Source organism: Cupressus sempervirens, chromosome 1, assembly GCF_028749045.1.
Source record: "Cupressus sempervirens isolate cs-2001-9-10 chromosome 1, ASM2874904v1, whole genome shotgun sequence".
NCBI classification, from domain to species: domain Eukaryota; kingdom Viridiplantae; phylum Streptophyta; class Pinopsida; order Cupressales; family Cupressaceae; genus Cupressus; species Cupressus sempervirens.
Window position 1 is genome coordinate 311881174 of NC_143118.1, and position 23746 is coordinate 311904919.

Below are 23746 nucleotides of genomic sequence, written 5' to 3' on the forward strand. Positions count from 1 at the left end.
GTCCTCGACCACCCACAAACCAATCTTTTTTTCTATGCACACAATCCCTAGATCCCTTATCTTTGAACAACACAATAAAATACCCTTCACCATCAATACTGAAAGATTCAAGAGAACCTACCCAATTCTGAGAGACCCATTTACAAATAAAAACTTGATCTGGGGAAAGATCTTGAACCTTACCTATAAGAGCCCTAGCCTTTTAGATCGTCTACCTAATCTTTTAGCATATGATCTAGGATAGTAATAGAGAATCCATTCTTCTTACTAGCATCTAGATTTGTCATTGGTACATTCTTTATTCTATCATTAATTAAACTTCATAGCATCTTTTCATCGTCACTGCATATCATTACTTTGATGATTGCTCACAAGTCACAACAAATGGGCCTCTGTATTAAATCTTTAAACAAACTATTACTTACCATTAATTTCTATTTATGTTTTTCTAATATTGTATATATTTTTTACTAGTGTTCCTTAGTTTTTATTAAAATCTTTCAAACCACTATTCCACATGATGCCTGATAACCATATACCTATTATCTTTTCAAGCCTCTTATTTTCACGTACTTACACTGAAAAAAAGTAGTTACAAACTCCATGTCCACTCACAGTAGAGTATGAGGGAAGAGTATGAGGTAAAGCATATAAACTTTCCTATTTCTGAGTTTCTAGTTTCATTCTCTGATATGCATGTAGATTATATTACTCCCTTAATCTTGAGATACAACTAACTAGGATGTGATCATAAAGTTATTGGTATCTATGTAATCCATTAAGTACACAATCATATTTTTTTAATATAAATTCATCAATATTCTTTGTCATCTTACTATTGACATCAGTGACAAAGATCAACAATATCATGAATGCCCTTGACATCCTTAATACTTCATCAAGTCTCCAATATTATCTCTCAAATAGAGGCAAAAACTTTGGGCTCCATCACCCTTGAGGGCCATTACAATTTCCCAATTGAAATCCTGGTCATCTCTTCCAAATTGGCCATAGGCAGAAATCTTTTGGAACCTCTGAGCTCTTCCCCTCTTCAAATCAAAGTTGATTGCAATCACATCAGGCCTAAAATCAATGGTCTTCTTAAGTATGATGAGGATTTCCTTGTTATGGATCTTTCCAGTTCTCTGTGTGTCCACAAATATGTTAGGAATAAGGTGTCTCAACCTTGTATAATTCCTATTCTTATTATTTGTTTTGTAAAATGTATTTCTTGCAAATAATGTTGATGTGTCGACAACTTGAATTGTGTCTAAGGAGATCATGGCTAAAATAGTTATGATGGATACCTATGACACATAAGAGCTATGTTAGGAAGATTCAATGACAGGTGAAGACATGTGGCATCTAAGATATTTGAGTACTGTACACTCTACCCCAATAGTCAGGTTCGAGGCATCATCCCTAAATTTTTTTAGGGTTCCTATTTTCTCAGAGATTGCTAAAACCCTAATATAGTTTACCTTTGGGAGTACCCTGAAGTGAGGCACATGTTATAAGCATTTTTAGGGTTGCGAAGAGAAGTGATGCGAGAGAGTGTATTGTATTGGTACTGTGAGTTGCTATTGGAGTCTTCTGTTGTCGCTGTTGAGCTTGCACTGCAAGTGTATTGTAACCTTTTGTTGAAGATAATACATTGTGCAAGTTCTGAAGGGGTGGGGTTGTTTTACTATAGCATTTTTCCCCACCAAAAAATCATTGTGCCATGTGTTTCTTTCTCTATTTATTTTCTTTATGCTTTCTTGGCTCAAATATTGTTTTTTACATGATATTGAATCTATAAGTGCAAAAGATTTTAATAGGATTTGCACCATACTTCTCTTAAGAGATTAGTTGTTGGGTAGGGTTTTTTGAGCTAATCTCAAGTTGAGTGGGACCCTTGTGTAGAGCATCCTGAATCTTATTTACAGATTGAGATGGCGAGTTCATCATATGGAAGAATGGAAGTGGAGAAATTTAATGGCACTAATTTCAAGTTGTGGAAACTCAAGATGGAAGACATGTTGGAAGATCATGACCTATGGTAAGTGACTACAAGTGCTACAAGACCAGCAACTATAGCTCAAGCAGATTGGGATATCAAAGACCGTAAAGCTAAGGGTCACATAAGACTGTTTAACTGATGTAGTTCTTTTGAATGTTCTAGATGAGAAAACCACATATAGTTTGTGGGAGAGACTTCAGGCCGTGTATCAGGACAAATCTTTGGTGAACAAGTTGTTCCCAAGGAAGAAGTTGTATTCTCTGTGAATGGAGGAAGGTGGATCCTTAATAGATCATTTATATGCATTTAATCTGCTAGCTGCACAATTGACATCAGCTAGTGTCATGTTAGAGGAGGAGGATCGTTGCTACACACTTTTGTGTTCTTTACCGGATTCCAAGTGTGGCACAAGACCTATTATCTATAAGTATGGTAAATGATGTAGGTGTGCAAGTTGTTTTTTTGAAAGAAGGATGCAAGATGATGAGAGGATCGATAGTGCTTGCAAGGGGTACTAGGAGAGGTACCTTATTTCAGCTAGATGCATGTATTCCTCTATGTAATAGTTCTTCATCCTCACCATCTGAACGAGCAGTGAAGAATACTATGGTTATTGGTTCTGATTGCAATACAAATACTTTGGAAGGTAAGCTTCCTACAGAAAAGACAATGTTATGGCATTTGAGATTTGGTCACATTGGTGAAAAGGGTCTCAGAACCCTGAAAAATAAAAATCTTGTTGAGGGGTTAAATGATTGCAATCTCGAGTTTGACTTCTGTGAACACTATGTCTATGGTAAACAAAATCGTGTTCAGTTTTACTATAGTTCTCACAAATCTTCTGATGTTTTGGATCTTATTCATTCTGATGTATTTGGTCTTGTAAAAGTTCCTTCAATCTCTAAGTCTATATTTTTTGTATCTTTCATAGATGATTACAGTAGAGGGACATGGATTTATTTCCTTAAAAGTAAGACACAAGTCTTTAGTCAATTCAAGGAATTTAAAGCCCTTGTAGAGAATCAGACTAGTAAGAAGATTAAGTGTGTGAGAACTGACAATGGTGGTGAGTTTTGCTTAGCAGAGTTTGAATAGTTCTATAAAGAACAAGGTATCGAGAGGCATAAGACAACTCCTTATACCCCAGAGAAAAATGTATTTGCAGAGAGAATAAATAGGGCACTGATGGAGAAGGCTAGGAGTATGCTTAGTGGAGCTAGTTTAGAAAAAAGGTTCTGGGCCGAAGTTATGGCCGCTGCTTGCTATCTGGTTAATAGATCTCTTACATCAGCCCTTGTTGGTAAGATACCCATGGAGGTGTGGTCTGGTAAGAAGCCTTCGATTAGACATCTTCATTTTTTTGGTTGGGAAGCTTATGCACATGTTCCAAAGGAGAAAAGATCTAAGTTAGAAAACAAAGCTATTAAATGTATTTTCATTGGATATAGTGCTGGTGTGAAAGGATACAAGCTTTGGGATCGTGTGACTAGTAAGGCGTTTTATAGTAGAAATTTTATTTTTAGAGAGCTAACATCTTCTCCTATTGTGCTACAACTAGATGAAAAAGAAAAGGAAAAAGATGTTGTTCAATTGCCTCCTACCCCTGAGAAGACTAAATAGAGAGACCATGTTGGGTCTAATGATGAGGAGAGATCTAGCAACTCTGACAGTTTAGAAAAAGAGGAAGAAAAACCTCAACCTCAACCCTTGAGGAGATACACAAGAGAAAGAAAGAAACCAGAAAGGTTTGGTTATTCTATGTTAGATTCCAGTTGCGCTTTTGCTTTGATTACTAACACTGATGAGCCTAGATCTGTGAAAGAGGCTTTGGGCATGGAAGATGCAGGTTCCTAGATTGAGGCTATGGATGATGAGATGGCTTCATTACAGAAAAACAAAACTTGGGACCTTGTACCTTTTCCTAAAGGGAGAAAATTTGTTGGCTATAAATGGGTGTTCAAGAAGAAATTCTGTGCAGATGGTAGTGTTGAAAGGTACAAAGCTAGATTGGTTGCAAAGGGGTATTCATAGGTAGAGGGAATAGATTATGGTGAAATATTCTCTCCTATTGCAAATTTGACATCCATTAGATTTCTGTTATCTCTTGCTGCATCATATGATTTAGAGATAGAATAGATGGATGTGAAGATAGCTTTCCTTCATGGTGATTTGGAGGAAGAGATTTATATGTCATAGCCTGAGCACTCTCCTAGGATGTGGTACCTTAAGTTTGATGCCTTTGTGTTGTCAATTAGATTTTTAAAATCACAATTAGATCATTGTGTTTATTTCAGAGTTGAAAATGATCGCCTTCTTATTGTTGCATTATATGTTGATGATATGTTGCTGTTTGGGAAGGGTAAGGGTATGATTTCTAATTTTAAATCTCAGTTGTCAGCACAGTTTGAGATGAAAGATCTTGGGGCAGCTAGGTACATCTTGGGTATGGAAATCAGTAGAGATAGGTCTAACAGAAAACTTTGGTTGAGTCAGAGTAGGTATGTGAAGTCTGTGTTGGATAGGTTCAAGATGGCAAATTGTAGACCACTATGTGTTCCTATTCCTGTGGGAACAAAGTTATCTATAGATGATTGTCCAAAATCTCCTAGTGAGGTGGAGGACATGAGTAGAGTACCTTATGCTAGTGCAGTTGGCAGTCTGATGTATGCTATGGCCTATACTAGACTAGACATTGCCCAAGCAGTGGGAGTCTTGAGTTGATTTATGGCTAATCCTGGACGGATACATTGGGATGCAGTTAAGCGAGTATTCAGATATTTGAGGGGTACATCATATTACTCCATATGTTATCATGGCAACTCTTCTAGATTTTCGCATTCAATTTGTATTCATGGGTTTGTGGATTCAGATTAGTTAGGTGATATTGACCACAGGAGATCCACCAGTGGTTATGTGTTCACTATGTTTGGTGGTGCCATTAGTTGGATGAGCAAGCGACAACCTATGGTTGCTTTGTCCACTACAGAAGCTGAGTACATGGCTACTACTCATGCTTGTAAGGAAGCCATTTGGCTTAAGAGATTGTGTTCTGATGTTGGTGTTAATGAAGAATAGATTACTATTTGGTGTGACAGTCATAGTGCTATTTGCCTTGCGAAGAATCCAACTTTCCATGCCAGAACGAAGCACATTGATGTGCAGTATCACTTTGTGAGAGATATGGTGGAAGATGGAAAGGTAAATCTCGAAAAGGTAGATACTGTGAAGAATGTTGCAGATGCATTAACAAAACTAGTGGGCACTGAGAAGTTCAGATGGTGTTCAAAGTCTATGGGCCTTTCGACCTATAGCAGTTAGTTCTTGTATGTTCCTATAGCTCTTACAAGGTGTTCGACAAGTGGGAGAATGTTAGAAATAAGGTGTCTCAACCTTGTATAATTCCTATTCTTATTTTTTTTTTTGTAATATTTATTTCTTGCAAATAATGTTGATGTGTTGACATCTTGAATTGTGTGTAAGGAGATCATGGCTAAAATGGTTATGATGGATTCCTATGACACGTAAGAGCTATGTTAGGAAGATTCAATGACAGGTGAAGACATGTGGCAACTAAGATATTTGAGTACTCTACACTCTACCCCAATAGTGGGGTTCGGGGCATCACCCCAAAATTTTTTTTAGGGTTCCTATTTTCTCAAAGAATGGTAAAACCCTAATACAATTTACCTTTGGGCGCAGTCCTAAAGTGAAGCGCATGTTATAAGCATTTTTAGGGTTGCAAAGAGAAGTGATGCAAGAGAGTGTGTTGTTGGTCCTGTGAGCTGCTATTGGAATCTTCTGTTGTCGTTGTTGAGCTTGCACTGTAAGTGTATTGTAACCTTTTGTTGAAGATAATACATTGTGCAGGTTTTGAAGGGGTGGGGTTGTTTCACCGAAAGGTTTTTCCCCACTGGCAAATCATTGTGTCATGTGTTTCTTTCTCTGTCTATTTTCTTTATGCTTGCTTGGCTGAAATATTGTTGTTTACATGATATTGAATCTGTAAGTGCAAAATATTTTAATAGGATTTGCACCATACTTCTCTTAGGAGATTAGTGTAGGAAGCTATTTTTTCATCTGAGTTTCCTTACAAAATATAGTCTTTGACACTACAATTCCATATAAAACTTGCGCGATGCATCGTCTTGCAAGCCCAGTGGCCACAAAACTTTTGCCAACCTGTCTGATTATATATGCTCCACTAAAATCCACCTTGGTTAGATCATTTCCCGAGAATGCCCCTCCTCCATGAGCTCCCCAACCTCCATATCTATCACTGAATGGGGTTCTATCAGAAACTTTCCTGATGGATTCAAGTGGAAGATAGCGTTCTCATCCAGGTACTTATCTGGGATCACTTGTTTAATGACATGCTCCTTGAGATCTGCCACAATCTAGTCATTGGTGACAATTTTGTGATGCTAAGTGGAGATGAGAATGGTGTGCTCAACATTCAAGAACCATGACACCTCCTTTCTTTATGTACTCCATGGTGACCTGGGTCTTACCATCATGCATCAACCAAGGGTAAGTACCATATTGTCTGACCTCTGTTAGCTTTGCACCCAACTTGGTGGCCAAGATATGAGTGAGAGGCATGAGCTCGAGCATCTCATCAGTTGCATAGCCAAACATGTGACTCTAGTCACAAGCTCTAGTTTCCTTGGGCCTCTTGGTAAGATGTTTGTGCACACCCTGGGTAATATCAGGGCTCTACTACTTAATGTTCATTAGCACCTTGCAACTTTTAGCATCTAGATCAACATCGTGGATAGCTGGTGTGTACTGAGCCCATATCTAGGTTTCTCACTATGTTTTTAACTTTGATTCTGATTAGGTAACTACCCACCGATCTGAACTGTACATCTTGAACTTAGTGTAAATCACCATAATAATCCATCTTTGCTATGATTAGTACGATCATCTATAATGTCCCCATTTTAGCAGTTGACCAAGTGTGTGTGCGTTAGCCTTGTTCTACATGGTCCTAAGGGCTAACGAAGGGTTTAATGGGATCCTGGAGTGTTTTGGCCTAGTCATTTCTAGTGTTTATGTTGTATGATACCAATTCCATGCACAAAACACAACAAAAAAATAAACGTTTGATTTTCGGATTTATAAGGGGTTCAACACATTAAACTGAGAAATAAGAGGTTGAATACAAATTGTTTGACAAAATTCCTTTCAGCAAATTGGTTTAGTTTTTTGGGACATCCAAGGGTGCCCATTACAGTGGTATTAGAGCTCTAAGTCCTACCATCCTATGGAGGTCTTATAGGGAATTTGGAACACCTGGATAGAGGGAAAAGTGTTTGACAAAATGTCAAAACACTAAAATCAAAAATAAAATAAAAAAACACAGGCTAAGCATTTATGTTTGAGCATGCGACAGGGGCCTTATAATTTCTGCGATACCAGAGCAAGACAAAATAGGATTTTAGACTTGCAAAGAAAACAGCCTAGTACATCTGTGCAGGGGGACATTGAATCTAGCCATACAGACACATAGGAGATATTCTTTGATCAGGACAATAATATGGGTGATCGAGATGATAGGAATACAGGATTAGGCGGAGGCAAAAATGCTGGTCCAGATCAGGGGGAGGTACTGTTTAGACAATTACTGGATACATTAGAGCAGGGGTAGCGTATGCAGCAGGAGCAGAATAGGTGAATGGACATGATGTTGCAGCTCATGGCTAGATAGATGGCTGTCAATATTAATCCAGGTGATGCCAACAACAGAAACAATAACAATGAGGGAAAAAATAAAAAATGGGGGGAACAATAACCATGGAGGCCAAGGCAACAAAAATGGTCCTGAGAATAACATTAATGGTAATAATGGACATGACAATAATGGGAATGAGGTTGATAACTTTAGACACGTTGCATGCCTAGCGCAGACTATGAGCTCGAGACCTCTTCTACCCACCTTCCCACCCAGAGATCCGGTTCAACAAGTAAACAAACCACAAATTACCGAGTTACAGGATTAGTTTAGGAGGGACTGGGAGGCTAGTGGACCAGAGTTTCAGGTAGATATTTCCCTCAGAGATTATATGGACTTGAGGAAGAGACACATGCCTAGAGCAGGAGGGAGTAATCAAAACTTTGAGCTAAGAAAGAAAGTTGGAAAACTTTCCTTACCTTATTATGATGCTTCAAGGAAGATGACTGCACGAGCTTGGGTGCAAAAGGTAGATACATACTTGCAACTAAATCCTATGCCTGAAGAGGAGGCTATCGAGTATGCGGCTATGCACTTGGATGGCATTGCACATGAATGGTGGCATCATGGCATGGTGACTTTGGGGCATAATCAGATTACATCCTATGAGGAATTCACCAAAACATTGATTGAGAGATTTGACACTAGGGATCCCAAGTTACATTTCAAGGAACTAGCATAGTTAAAATAGTTAGGTTCTATGGATGCTTACATTGCCGAGTTTCAACGCTTGTCTGTACTTGTTACTGATATCTCTCCTAGGAGATTGGTGGTGTTATTTTGTGATGGTCTTGTTGATCCATTACGAGGTTGGGTGAAGGGACATGATCCACTCACTTTAGCTAAAGCAACTAAAAAGGCATGAGATTTAGCCCCTTCCGTATACAAAGGAAAAAACCATTCAACAAATTCTTCCTACCGCAAGGACAAAGACAAAAAACCGTTCCAGAAAGAGTATAGCAAACCCAAAGAAGGATCAAAAGGACTAGACAACGAAACCTTGAATGAACTTTGAAAGAAAAAGCTCTGCTTCCATTGTAGAGAGCCTTGGGACTTATCTCATAAATGTTCTCTCAAGGCTAAGGAAAATCAAATTGATTATTTTTCAGTAGAAGATTCAAAGTCAGAGAGGGAGGATCAGCACTCTGATTCAGATGAGGGTAACACTATAGAGGAGAGCAGCGTTCCTAAGGATGTAGATCATTGGCACGCTTGATAGAGGCCCAAAAGGAAATCACATTTAAGGTCAGGGGTACTATCCAGGGGCAGAAAGTGATATCTCTTATTGATACTAGGGCTACACATAACTTCATAGATGCACAGTTGGTAGCCAGGAGATGGCTAAAAATAGAGGAGCATGATGGGTTTAGAGTCATGGTGGCTAACGGTGATAAGTTATTATGCACTCAAAAGATATCTAATCTTCGCATCAGGTTTAGAGATGGCTACGAGTTGGAGGATGAGTTCTATGTTGTGGACATGGGATATTATGATGTCATCCTCGGCATGACATGGATAGCTTCACTAGTTGAGTTCACACTCAACCTAGCAAAATTGGAGATGAGATTCCAGCATGAGGGCAGAACTGTGGTACTTAGAGGACTTTCAGATGGAGGTTGCAGAGTAGTGTCCTTGAGGAGAATGCAGAGACTTTTTTGTCATGATGACATAGAGTGGGCGGCAAAGTGCTACATTATGCCAACTTCACCAGAGCCACAAGAAAAGAGTCATCCACCAGATATCTAGAAGATACTTGATAGAAACGCTAAAGTATTTAGTGATATTCCTCATGGGGTTCCTCCTGACAGAGGGATGGAACATGTTATTGAGCTCGAGGAGGGAGTCAAACCAGTTATGATTACTCCCTATCGTCATCCTAAGAAACACAAGGATGAGATAAAAAAGGTGATTAAGGATTTGTTGGAGATGGGGCATATCAGGCCCAGTAAGAGCCATTTTGCTTCAGCAGTGGTATTGGTAAAGAAGAAGGATGGGATGATGCGCATGTGCATCGATTACAAGGCACTGAATAAGAAAACAATTAAAAATAGGTATCCCATTCCTAGGATTGATGAGCTGATTAATGAGTTGCATGGGGCATGCTTCTTCACTAAAATTGATTTGCGATTTGGATACCATCAGATCAGGATGAGAGCAAAGGAAATTGAGAAAACAGCCTTCTGATGTCATTACGGCCACTTTGAGTTCATGGTTATGCCATTTGGTCTAACCAATGCACTTGCTACATTTCAAATTTGTATGAACCAGGTATTTAGGAAGCAGCTGAGGAGATTTGTCTTGATCTTCTTTGATGACATCTTGGTCTTCAGTAAGACCTGGGAGGAGCACTTACATCATCTAGAGGAGGTGTTATCTATTCTAGAGAGAGAGTCATTGTATGCCAAGGAATCTAAATGTGAGTTTGGTATGACTGAGCTCCTTTACCTTGGGCATATCATTAGTGCAGATGGCGTTCGGGTTGATCCTGAAAAGATTAGAGCTATTGTAGAGTGGCCTACTCCCACAAACCTTACACAGCTTAAGGGATTCTTTGGTTTATGTGGTTTTTATAGGAGGTTTGTTAAGGGATTCTCACAGATTGCTACACCCTTGACAAATCTTACTAGGAAACGAGCCTTCGTGTGGACAGGGGCAGCACAAAGGTTTTTTGAGCATTTCAAGCAGGTAATGTCTTCATGTCTAGTTCTAGCTCTACCAAATTTCACGAAGCCTTTTGAGCTTCATTGTGATGCATCAGGTGATGGGATTGGAGTAGTATTGATGCAGGAGAAGCATCCCATTGCATTCAAGAGTAGGAAGCTCTGGGGAGTTGAGAAGAGTTATTCTATCTATGATCGGGAGATGTTGGCCATAATGCATGCATTGGCCAAATTTCGATCATATTTGGTAGGTGGACATTTTGTAATCAAGACTGATCACAAAAATTTTAAATACTTCATGAGCCAGCGTGATCTTAATGACCAGCAACAAAAATGGGTGACTAAATTGCAGGCTTATGACTTTGACATAGAGTTTGTGAAAGGTAAGAAAAATGTGGTGGTTGATGCCTTATCTTAGAGACCTCACTTATGTGCTCTGGCAGAGATTTCAGGAGATTGGAGAGATTGGATTATAGCAGAGTATGTCGGAGATGCTTGGGCTTCTCGATTGATTTTAGGTACCATACAAGATGATCACTATGAGGTGATAGATGGAATGATCAGAGTTTAGGATAGGGTTTATTTGATTCTGTCATCACATTTGAGAGAGGCAATACTGAAGGCATTTCATGATGCACCCACAGTTGGACATCCGGGGGTCTTCAAGACCTATAGGCAGATCCAAGAGCAATTTTCATGGAAAGGGCTCAAGGATGATGTTCAGAGGTATGTTAGGGAGTGTGTGGTTTGTCAATAGAATAAGGGAGAGCACACATTTCCTGTAGGTTTATTACAGCCCTTGCCCATTCCTGATAGGAAATCAGAAAGTATTTTGATGGACTTCATCACTAGTTTACCACGAGTGCAGGGAAGAGATTGCATCTATGTGGTGGTGGACTGCTTGACAAAGTTTTCTCACTTCTTTGCTATTCTGTCCACTTACACAGTAGCACAGGTGGCAGATCTTTTCTTTAGAGAGATATTCAGGTTACATGGGCTGCCCAGATTCATTGTCAGTGATTGGGATAATAATTTTATGAGTGTTTTTTGGCAAGAGTTGTTTAGGTTGTGTGGTATAGATCTTACACCTAGCACTAGTTATCATCCACAAATAGATGGGCAAATAGAGATTGTGAATAAATGGGTGGAAGGATATTTGAGGAATTATGTAACTGCACAACAAAAGGCTTGGATCAGATGGTTGCATATGGGAGAGTATTGTTATAACACCACTTATCATATGTCCATCAAGATGACTCCTTTCATGGCACTCTATGGCTATGAAGCACCTAGCTTCATGGATTTAGTTTTGGGGGACAGTAGAGTGCCCAAAGCCAAAAACTTATTGTAGGATAGTCAGGACATCCTGAAAGTGCTCAAAGAGAATATACAATAGGCCTAGAATCAACAGAAATTGTATGATGATCAGCATTGAATAGAGCGTAGCTTCAAGGTAGGGGATATGGTTTACTTGAGGCTACAACCATATAGACAGTCATCACTCAAGAAATGGGGAGCTGAAAATTTGAAACCTAGATTTTATGGTCCCTACAAGGTGATTCGCAAAGTGGGCAAAGTCATCTATGAGCTTGAGCTTCCAGAGGGCAATCGAGTGCACAATGTGTTTCATGTGTCTAGGCTTAAGAAAGCCATTGGTCAGAGTGTAGTGCCTTCTGTAGATTTACCCCCTTTGGATGAGGAGGGGAAGCTTGTGTTAGTACCCAAGGCTATTCTGGACACCAGAGAGAGGAAGATTAGAAACAAGATAGTGAAGGAGTATTTGGTCAGATGGAAAGACCTTTCAGAGGAAGATTCTACATAGGAGAGTGAGCAGGTTATTCAACAGGCTGGACTGAGATTGCTTGAGGACAAGCAATTTCAAGGGGGGGGGACTGTAATGTCCCCATTTTAGCAGTTGACCAAGTGTGTGTGTGTGTTAGCCTTGTTCTACATGGTCCCGAGGGCTAACAAAGGGTTTAATGGGATCCTGGAGTGTTTTGGCCTAGTCATTTCTAGTTTGGGCCAAAATGAAGTTGATTTACTCAGTTTCAAGCATACTTACTATTTTTATTAAGTCGGCAGGACACAGTGCAGGTCAATTTTTGTGATTGGATTCGATACTCCTCGGTGAGAGCTTTTCGATGAGCTATCACTCGCATTATTCGGAGTTTGATTGCTAATACATTTTAATGCCTGAAGTTTTATTAAAGTAACGTCTAATTTAATTGTAAAATATTAAAGTGTTACTTTAATATTTATTTTTTGGTGATGTGTACCCAAGGGAGACATAAGGGGTATTTTAATATATGTTTTATATATTACACATTTTTTATCCCACATTGCCCATATGAGTTGAGCGGACCCTTGGAAATAGAATAAAAGGAAGCATTTGTGGCTTCATTAGACAGGTTGAATATGAGAAGAAATTGGTGTTTGAGTTGTAGCTCCATTTTTGGCATTTGAGGACATCTATCCTCTCTTGTAACATTCTAGATGTCATTCCCTTGGGGTTTGGCCTTTGGAATTCTTTGTTATTGGCTTCATTATCAGGCAATTTTGTTGCATTTCCAGATACAGGTAGATTTGGTATTTTTCTCATATCTTCTTCACTACTTTTCCGACGCTTATGCCACTTTGAGGGAATGATATTATGAAGGTAGTGGACTGATTGAAGGAAAAAGCACTATAGTAGCAAGTTCGAAAGCATGGGCTGGAGTATTATGTCAATACTGCTGAAGTAATTAGTGAGTTGATAAATCTGCCATGTATTTGGTTTTATGAATTCTGAAAATAACATTTTATTAGCAGCAGTTCATTTCCACTTTACATATTATTGTAGTTTCTTTCTTTTTTATGTTGTATGATACCAATTCCATGCACAAAACACAACAAACAAATAAACATTTGATTTTTGGAGTTATAAGGGGTTTAACACATTAAACAGAGAAATAAGAGGTTGAATGCAAACTGTTTGGCAAAATTCCTTTCAGCAAATTGGTTTAGTTTTTTGGGACATCCAAGGGTGCCCATCACATCATCTACATATGGAGCAATACTGTTGATAATGACCAGATATGAAGGTTAGTTAAAATTAAGAATGGAGCACAATAAATTATTCAAAATAACACGAGATGCACAAAATATTCAGTTAAGTTCAAGGAGACTAATAAGACCAACAGTCTTTTTAATCATTATATATGATTAAATATGGAAACATGCATATATTAAAGTTGTCTTTTTTAAATATGCCTATCTACTGTCTTACAAACAACATCTTGAATCCACACATGATATGCACAATCTTATTAAACTTCTAATCATTGCACATCTCATAAGTCATGCAGGAGGTAAACTCACATGGTTTAAGTATGCTAATTACATAATAAATTAAACATTCTAGATTTATTTTCTAAAATCTTAGATATGATCAGGAGTGCCTTTGAAGATTATGAAAATGAAAGAATTCCACAAGCCTCTATTTTTGATGAAAAATCTCCCTCCATCGGTGTTAAATCAACTAATGCATTTTACAATTGTTTGTATATTGTTGTTCTAGAAGGCTAAATATTATAAGTGACTATAGTCTAATGAGTTTCTTTTATAGTTATTTTTTCAGGTCTAATGGAATGCATAAGCAACCATCAAAGTTAGGCAACTATTGCTTGCAAGGTAAGTAAAACACAATGTATATTCATCCCACTCATTGACATACTACTGGCTTTGAATATTAGTGCATTTTTAATCGTGGAATGGCAGGTAGTATGCATTCGCATACTTGAAATTGGATGTGTATGTTATAATAAAAAGTTGGAGCATTTTTTGTGAAGATGAACAATTTAAAGCTACAGGATTTGCCCTTCATTTTACCTACACAAGTATAGTATGGAATAAGAATAATAACCATGGGGCACATTACCACAACTTCCAGAAGAGCAAGATATTCTTCATTGCTAGGTTAGTTCTATTGCATTTCATTCATTTTGCTTATGTCTATGTGATTCATACATAAATATGGTGCACCATTTGGTATTTGAAATAATAATTTTCATTGTCCAAATTGAGTTGAGTATTGAAGTATATGGTGTTAAAAATTTTTCTCAAATGGATGGGAATATTTTCCCCTCTAGTCAAATTTCATTAAGTTAGGATACATTTGAGATTGCAACATGGCTTTAATCACAGTTTTTTACTCTGTTGTATATCTACTTTGTTTGTTGTTATCAATTAAACTATACACATTGCACATTAATGTCTATCTTCCAACATCTAAATGTGATGAATGTTTTAATGATTTCATCAGGTCTCGAGCTGCATCCTATATTTGAGAAAAGATGTTTTATACTACCTCCAAAGACAGACTTAGAAGGGAGATTGATGGTGTTCACTATGACTTGTAGGCCATAGACTTCACTAAGATGGACATTCATGTAATTAGGGACCATGCCAATTAGGTTGCAATATAAGTACAGGAATTTTTAGATCTCATGAGCTTATAAAAAGAGTGACATATCACTCCAGAAATCTAAAGAAGAAATCTCCTTATCATTTTCTTCATAAAAATGTGTATTTATAGCAAGGATCTTTTGTACTACACCATTAAACTTGTTGGTTGTGTAATATGAAGGTGTCTGGGTTAGTTTAGGAACTTCACTATGAGGCTATAGAGTTAAGGGAAGTCATTGCGGTGGACATTTAATATCCACGATGTACTTTATTGGTTGTGGTGGAGCAACTCCCACATCATTTTGTAAGAAAAGCATTGGAAATAATTAAATTAATACGAATTTTTCTTGCGAATTAAGTTTGTTATGCTACATTATTGACTATCTTGTAAGGACTATTGAAAATAATTATAGTTAATATTTCTATTATTAAACAATAGATGTAGAGATTGTAAGAAAAAAATATTTTTAATAGATTCGTTTAATAATGTCTCTTAGAGACAATAGTTGGATGTAAATATGTATTGTCCCTTTGAAGACAATAGTTGGGATTGAAGTAAATTGTCTCTATAGAGAAGAAATTACTTTTCATTCATATTGTCTTATAGAGACAATACTTTACGACAATTTTTAAGACACTCGGTTAAAGACAAGATGTGAGACGATACATAACTTTTGTATTGTCTCAGATAGAGACAATTGATTAATGAATTGTCATAACAAATGTCTTTATACCCCCTCCATGTTGTAGTGATATGAGTCTCAACAATTTGGTGGTTTGCCTGAGCTTTGGCTTCATCGCTTTTGGGTTTATAATGTGTGTTGTTTACACGATGATGATGCCTAAGGTTAAGACCTTCTCTTGGGTGGTGTTGGGAAGTCTCATATTCATTACTTTGTAGCGTTCTCACATTTGTTTATCAATTTGTAGACTTTGCAGTGAAGCGGGATAGAGCCAACCACCTGTGTGGCATAGCTCTTGCTTATGATGGCCTTGTTAAAAAGGTATGTCATGGAGCAGAACGTCTTGAGCTTCTCGAGCTTTTCTGCTCGGTCGATGAGGCTTCTTGTTATTTAATCACTGGGGTGCGCTAGTCCAAATGTGGTAAAACTGATCAGAGCTCAACACCCTCGGGCTCCTTCAACAATGTTTAGCTATCGCCCTACTCTCATTTGTGGTTATAGGAATTATACATAGTTTGTATGTTTATAGTCATATTTAGATTGTAAAATTACTAATTTTTATTTTAGAGGTTTTTCAAATATTTATTTTGGAACAAGACCTTTGATTTGTAACCTTATTAGTATTTTTCATTAGGCTAGGTACTATTGTATCATTTTTTGAATTGTTATGCTTAACTAGTTATTAAATAACAAAAATTTCGACCGATCTCTAGGAATGAACTTCTTTTTTATGTGAAAATTTTAATATTTTTTATAGTTTAGATGTATGTTTTTTAAGCCAATGAATCGTGAAAAATATTTATTAATTATGTGATTGGTTTTCAATGTTTGAGTCTTATATGCACAATTTTTGAAACAGGAAAAAAAACTAACAATTTTATAACCACATTTTTAACCATAGTTATTTTAAATAATTTTTTCATTTGTTTTTATAATTAGATATAAAGAATATTACATTTATTATTATTATGTATTTAAAATATTTATTATATTATATTTATATATTTTCTAAAAGCTTTCTATTCTTTTGAACATGCACTTTTTTAGTTTTTATTTTATTTTATTTTAATTGTAGATTTTATTAATTTTTTTTTTTTACTTATTAAAAGTTTTTGATATTATATATTATTTTGATTAATTTAGAATTAGAATTATATAATTTAATAATATATAATGTTATAATAAAATTAAAATAAGATGGAAAATTAATATTAGAGATAACAGAAAGACAATTAAATAATAATAAAATAGATCCATCTTTTTATTTCTAATATTTAAGTTTTTTAAATATTAAATAAATTATAAAACTTTAATTTTTTATTTATTTTGGATTGGTAAGAGGCACTTAGATAAGAGGCTTACAATTTACCATTGTGTTGTAGACAATTGCCTATAAAACTTAATTTAATTTTAATAGAGCTATAAATTAATTAAAGACTATGTTTGTGTAGATCTAATAGTTAATTATCTTCACACACACACACACACACACACACATGTATGTATACATACACACACACATATACATGTGTGTGTGTGTGTGTGTGTGTGTGTGTGTGTGTGTGTGTGTGTGTGTGTGTGTGTGTGTGTGTGTACACATACATATATGTATATTTTATTTTACATATTCAAAGTAAAGATAATTAACTATTAGATCTACACAATATTCAAAACACACACACACGTATGTATATGTGTGTGTGTATGTATACATACATGTGTGTGTGTGTGTGTGTGTGTGTGTGTGTGTGTGTGTGTGTGTGTGTGTGTGTGTGTGTGTGTGTGTGTGTGTACACATACATATATGTATATTTTATTTTACATATTCAAAGTAAAGATAATTAACTATTAGATCTACACAATATTCAAAATTTCTTTTTTTTTTTAACATTTATTATGTTAATAAAATGTATATATGTACATATACATTTGTATGCATATCTACATAGCTATATACATATGTACATATGTATATGTATACATATATTTGTATATGTATAGATGTACATATATATGTATATATGTACATATACATTTATATGCATATCTACATTTATATGTACATATACATATATCTATACACATATGTATACATATACATATGTACATATGTATACATATATATGTACATATTTATACATATATATGTACATGTGCATATATATGTATATGTGTACATGTATATATTTTATTAACATAATAAATGTAAAAAAAAATAAAAAATTATATATTGTGTAGATCTAATAGTTAATTAAATTTACTTTGAATATGTAAAAACATGTGTTTGGCAATGTGATTTTTCAAATATGTTGGGAATGCCCTTCTTAGTATTCCCTTAAAGGAAAATGATGATTTTCTCTATGGAGAAAGCCCAAGAATTTAGAAAGAAATAAGAATATGGAAGGTCTTCTCATATTTGGGGCAACAAGTGCGGATAATATGCCTTTAAGGATCAAACATAATTTCTTATATTTGTGACCATAGGTGTCAGAATCAAATATGATCTTATTGCAAAAGAAAAATAGAATCAAGGGGTGCCAAATTTTAGCATATTATTTTATGATGAAAATTTATAATTGGAGAGAAATATGAATCAACAAAGGAGAATATCATTACAAAAATTATTCTAAGCAATTAAAAATAAAGGCCAAGAATGAATAATTGAAGCTGAGAAAAACATTTTCCACAACAAACTAATCCTCCACAGTTTGCCCATGAAAATAAAAATCTTCCAAGAATAATAGACAGAAAGCAAAAATATCAATTGTTTGCGAAACTAGGAATTCAAGAAACAATTATGTAACCTAGGAAAGCACTTCTTAAATTAATAATTGACAAGAATAAACAAATTAAACAAGAAAGTATTTATGTAAAAAAATAGATTTAATGTAGTATACTATATTTATTGGAACCCCTCCAATCAAATATAATTTTTTAGAAGAAGCAGTAGTAAGTGAATAAAATAGGCCCATTTCTAAGTTGAGGGTATCCAAGACAAGGAACTAAAATAAGAGACTTAGAAGAAAAAAAATCTTATTAAGAAAAAAATTCTTTGGGAAAAGAATTAGAACCTCTAAAATGATCATTAAAAAAATGAATTGGATTTTATGGTTTATTTGGTTGCTAGAATCAAATAATCTCATAATTTTCAAATTCTAATATTTGACAATTCTAGAAGTTTCAAATATGGAAAATGTTCTTTGAAAATAGAGTTGAACTATTTGGTTCACTTAGAATTCATATGAAATTCATAATTTGTAGATGGATTTTCTACATTTGGTTCCATATTTCTAGAGTTAGAATACCACTTAAATTAAATTTTTTAATCTTTTTATATATATAACTAAATAAAAACTTACTGTGAGTGGATTGAAGAAAGACATGAACCAATCATATTGGATATTTTGTCAAGTCAATTTCCGAATTAGTTTGGAGAGAAATCAAATGCTAATGGTAGTCTTTCTACTCTACTGGGAGATCAACAAGATGGAGAAAATTTCATTAATTTTTCAAGGATTCGAAGAGATGACTATGGTGGTGGTGGATATCACCATAATGATGTGAAGATGAATGATTTACACCAATATTTAATTCAAGAAAATAGTTAAAATAACTCTTTAATTAAAATGTGACCTAAATAGTTTCTATGTAATAAACTATTTTCAAAAAAAGAAATTATATCTCCTTTCTATACCATGGAATTCAAAAACATAAAAATGTTCACCCCACATGCATCATTGGTATGTAGAATAAGAAGAAGCATTGAGTGTTGCAATTTGATGGCCAAGAACATTTATTTGGTAAAATTTGTGACAACTAGTTAAGAAGAAGAAGTCTAGAGATATCATTTGAGAAGGACTAGCATATACTCTAGTACACCTGAGAAGAAGGTGGAAATGGATATCACTTTATCCAAGTCATCAATACAATGAGTCATTATTGATGTGACAAAAGGGAAAAGATAAATGGTGCAAGCAGACAAGAATGACAAGTTGTTATTGGTGTACAACTAAGAACAATGTTACCAACCTAGACCCTAGAAATAGGGTTCATGGATCTTCCATGAACAAACCAAACTTGAAATTGAAATTTTGAATTCAAACTTATGGGTAATTGTGCCTAGATATTGACAAAAGGATGCATTCAACAAAGTTTAAAGGAGATTTATTTTGCCATTAAGTAAGACAATATAGAGAAGAGAGTTGTGAATAAAGTACACTGCCATGGGCTAAGTTTTAGCAAAAGTGGTAGAGTGAAAGAAGAGAAGTGATGAATTAAACCAGGTGAAAAAAGGAGAGGTGAAGTTACAACACTCACTAGTTAAATAAGAAGATCAACACATATTCACTAGAGACAGAGTAGATATCTACATAGTAAATCAGTGCCATACTCAAGTCAAATAGTTAGTATTATTTTTTACCATTGCATCTATTTGTGATCTCCTAGTAGGGCTAGCTTCATAGGGAATCTTATTGTAAAATTCTCTAACAAGATTATAAGTAGATAGGGAATCTTATTGCACAATCCTTTAACTAGATAGCTATAATAGTTGTAACCCTAATAGATTATAAGCATTTGTAATAGAATGGGTTTCTAGAAAAAGCATTTGTACCTCTTAATAAGACACCCCTTTACATGCAATATAAGGGCTAGTGGGTATATGACATCCACCATGGTTTTCACCCTCTCATCACTGGTTTCCACGCATAAAACATCTATGTCAATTTGACAAATTCTTTAGCATGTGAGTTAATTTGGTTCTACTCTACTAAATTTATCATGTTTCTAATTGTAAAGTGGATTAGAATAAGGATAGTTGAAAGGATAAGAAGAAAAACTAGTTTTGTGAATAGTACCAATTCACCCCCCCAGTACCAGTTGGGACCAACAATTGGTATCAGAGTGCAAATACTATCATAACAAGTCTAGCAACTTGAGGGAAGATCAAATGGCATCGCTACAAAAACAACTTAAAGAAGCCTTGGATGTGATTGATGACTTTAAATTAAAGTTAACAAAGACCCTAGCTAAAATGAAGAAGTTGGTGCAAAAACTCGTCAAAAATTTAGGAAATCATTGAACAACAATAATATAGATTTGAAGAGTTAGAAGAAGTCATCTTTGATTTAAAGGCTAAAGTACATTAACTAATAGGAACCTTTCCTTAGCTAAGAAAGGGGAAATATGAGCAAATCAAAGAAGTTAGTAAATCCCAAGCCGAATGAGACATTGTCATCCTAACAAGAGATGAAGCCATTCCAGCCACAAGGAGAGAAGCTGAACTAAAGAGTTTAGAGTGTAATCACCCAAATATGGATTTTTTTATGGAATTGATTAAGAAAGTAATCAAAATTACTAAGGAGATAAAAAGAATGAATGAATGAAATGAAAAGATGAGGAGATTCAACGAGAGCTCCAAGAAGATTGATTAGAAACTAAAGGCTCAAAGGAGAAGAAAAAGAACATTCAATCTCGGTTACCAATGTGACAAAAAGATTGAAGGAAAAGAGAATTTTGAAGGAAAGAGCCTGAATAATAGAGGATAAGGGAGAAAGTCTCCATAAGGTAAGGTGCTACCAAACCCACTTGTACTTTTGTGGTAAGATAAGGCACACACCTAGTGTATGTTGTTTTAAGAAGATAACATTGATTCAATAATGTACCTATGGAGGATATTGTAACAACTACCATCTCTATAGCCATACTACATAGCTTTGTATATCTCATTTTAATAAGAAAAGAATCAATGGATGTTTGTACTACTATGACAATTATGGACATAGGGCATAAGACTATAGAACCAAAGCTCAAGATAATCAAAGGTCTCCTAAGGAAATAAGTCTAGTTGGAACCAATCTGCATGACCTATGGAAATAAAGGACACCCTATAGCTTAATACAAGAGAAATCAAAAAATAGCACCGAACCATGGAAAGCTACTATAGTAATATTATATCTAACATAAAATTGGACATCTTGCAAGAGATTGTAGATGCAATTGAAGAAGGGGCAATCAGTTGCTTTTTAGAAAGGAGTAGGCAATGATCGTAGAGTAGTTGGAGAAAGAAATTTCAACTTAGTAGATAAAGAAGAGAAAAGAGGCTAAGAAAACACCAGCTAAGGTAAAGGACTCATCGATCATTGTTGAGACCTCACAAAATGACTAAGCTCACATAGCTTAAAGGGGTTAGAAGACTAAGGAAATAATCTAAAATTAGTCCCATAATTCAAAACTAGTAAAATTGTTTATATGTAGAGAGGCAATATAAACACTAGGCACAACTTGTTGACCAAAGTCTAGGAAAATGAGAACATTATGAAATGACTCAATGGATTTATGATATATGTCACGTCTAGTAGGTAAGGTATTTATCAACTGTTATAAGCCTAATAGTACAATTATTGATGACACAAATATGAGAACCATGTGTCATTTGTTACTTTTCATTGTGAAAACACTTATGCTTCCATATTGCAAAAAACCCTAAGTGATAAAAGGTGAAAGATTGTGAAAGCATCATTTGTGCGAACCAATTCTTGCAAAATCTATCTATACAATAAGGAATCTTGAGTCAAGAGAAATGTAAAAGGAAATCGACAAAGTTAAACCTAATTGAGAGCAAGGTAAATATTCACCTACAATACAAAGGAATCATAGTAAGAGGAAGAGATGTTGAAGATGAAACTACACTATCATCGCTACATGATGATATCATGCTCAAGGAAGATGTGCTTACTTAGAAGTTGAGAGGAAAGAAATTGGAGATAGAGATAAGTGAGCTATATGAGACATTCTCCTAGAAAGGATTCCTAGAATAAGAACACAAGGATCTGGTGGAGTCCATGCTTATAATGCCCCACTCTAGAACCCAAGAGAATCAAATCTAAAAATTCACAATGTTTACTAAACTAATTTTTAAAAAAGTTTAAACAACATCAAATAACAATGTGGAAGCAATGTACATAAACACATCAATCACAATAGAGATTTTATTCCTCAAAGGTTCCTTTTCATTGAGTCACATTTAAGAATTTAATATTAATATTTTTAAATCTCAAGTACCATGTCGTTATTACAAGGAAATAATGGAGACATCATCTCATAAGCAAATCAATAACTAAAACTGATATATAATGAAGAACATCTAATATAACATCCACTACACATGTCGCAAGGTATGAAAGAAAAGATATAAGTACATTGAAATACAAAATATGCGTTAACATATATACATCAACTAATACCAAAGTCTCTGAGATAGGAATAAAAATGATAATGGTACAACTACATTTATGAATATCCAACAAACTAGCAATTTGAGGGAGGCCCAAATGGTACGAAGACACTACCTCTCCACCGCATGGTCACCTAGTCAGGATTCCACTCCCCTATGTATGAAAGATAATGAATGATCCACATAATGATACCGAACCATAAAATAACGCTTAGAAAGGAATTCTAATAGCCGATTCTACCTCAATGGTTACAAACTACTAATAAAGAAAAGATAACATTATCAAAAAGGCACTCATTCCAATACCAATACCACATACCAAAGTCAACATATAGATACCAAGTATAAATCAAGTACCAAAACCAAAGGATACAATAGTGAAAGAATAACTATTTCCAAACCAAGTACCAAATACCAAAAGTAAAATAACTAACAAATCACCAAGTGACATCAATGAAAGTAAATCACCAATTAACAAATACAATAGTCAATACACCACTAATAAATATGCTACTAAAAATACACCACCAGAGGTAATTTAAAGAAATATCTATGGAGGAGACTCAGGCTACATTCTAGGGAGTATCATCACATGGTCAAAATATTTGAGTTAACCTAGACTAGTCTCTAAATAGACCCCAGACTGTCATCGTGACACATGTGGAACCAAAACACTCTCTCATACAAACAAGGAAAAACAATCATGCCTCTCACTAGGTATCATCTTATTCTCATCCTTACCCTATACAAGCACTCACAACATGGGCAAGGAAAACATCTCTAACTTATCTTTTTAGTGTGTCTCAAGGAAAGGACTAGAAAAAATATTTTAATTACTATGTTATCACTTGTTACACAACTTACTGACCACTTTGGGTCCTATACCCCTATTGCAAGCCACTTCCAAACACATGCACCTAGTCAACCTCTCTCAAGTACACAGATTACAATTGTGTCCCATACCACAACAGCCATAATGATCGGACTCAACTC

At 35.3% G+C, this 23746-nt stretch overlaps 1 pseudogene; it reads right to left on the bottom strand.

The window, feature by feature from the left end:
• Nucleotides 1–887: 887 nt before the first annotated feature.
• The window catches only part of LOC149577358 (S-adenosylmethionine synthase-like), a 68898-nt pseudogene continuing 46039 nt past the window's right edge, over nucleotides 888–23746 (bottom strand).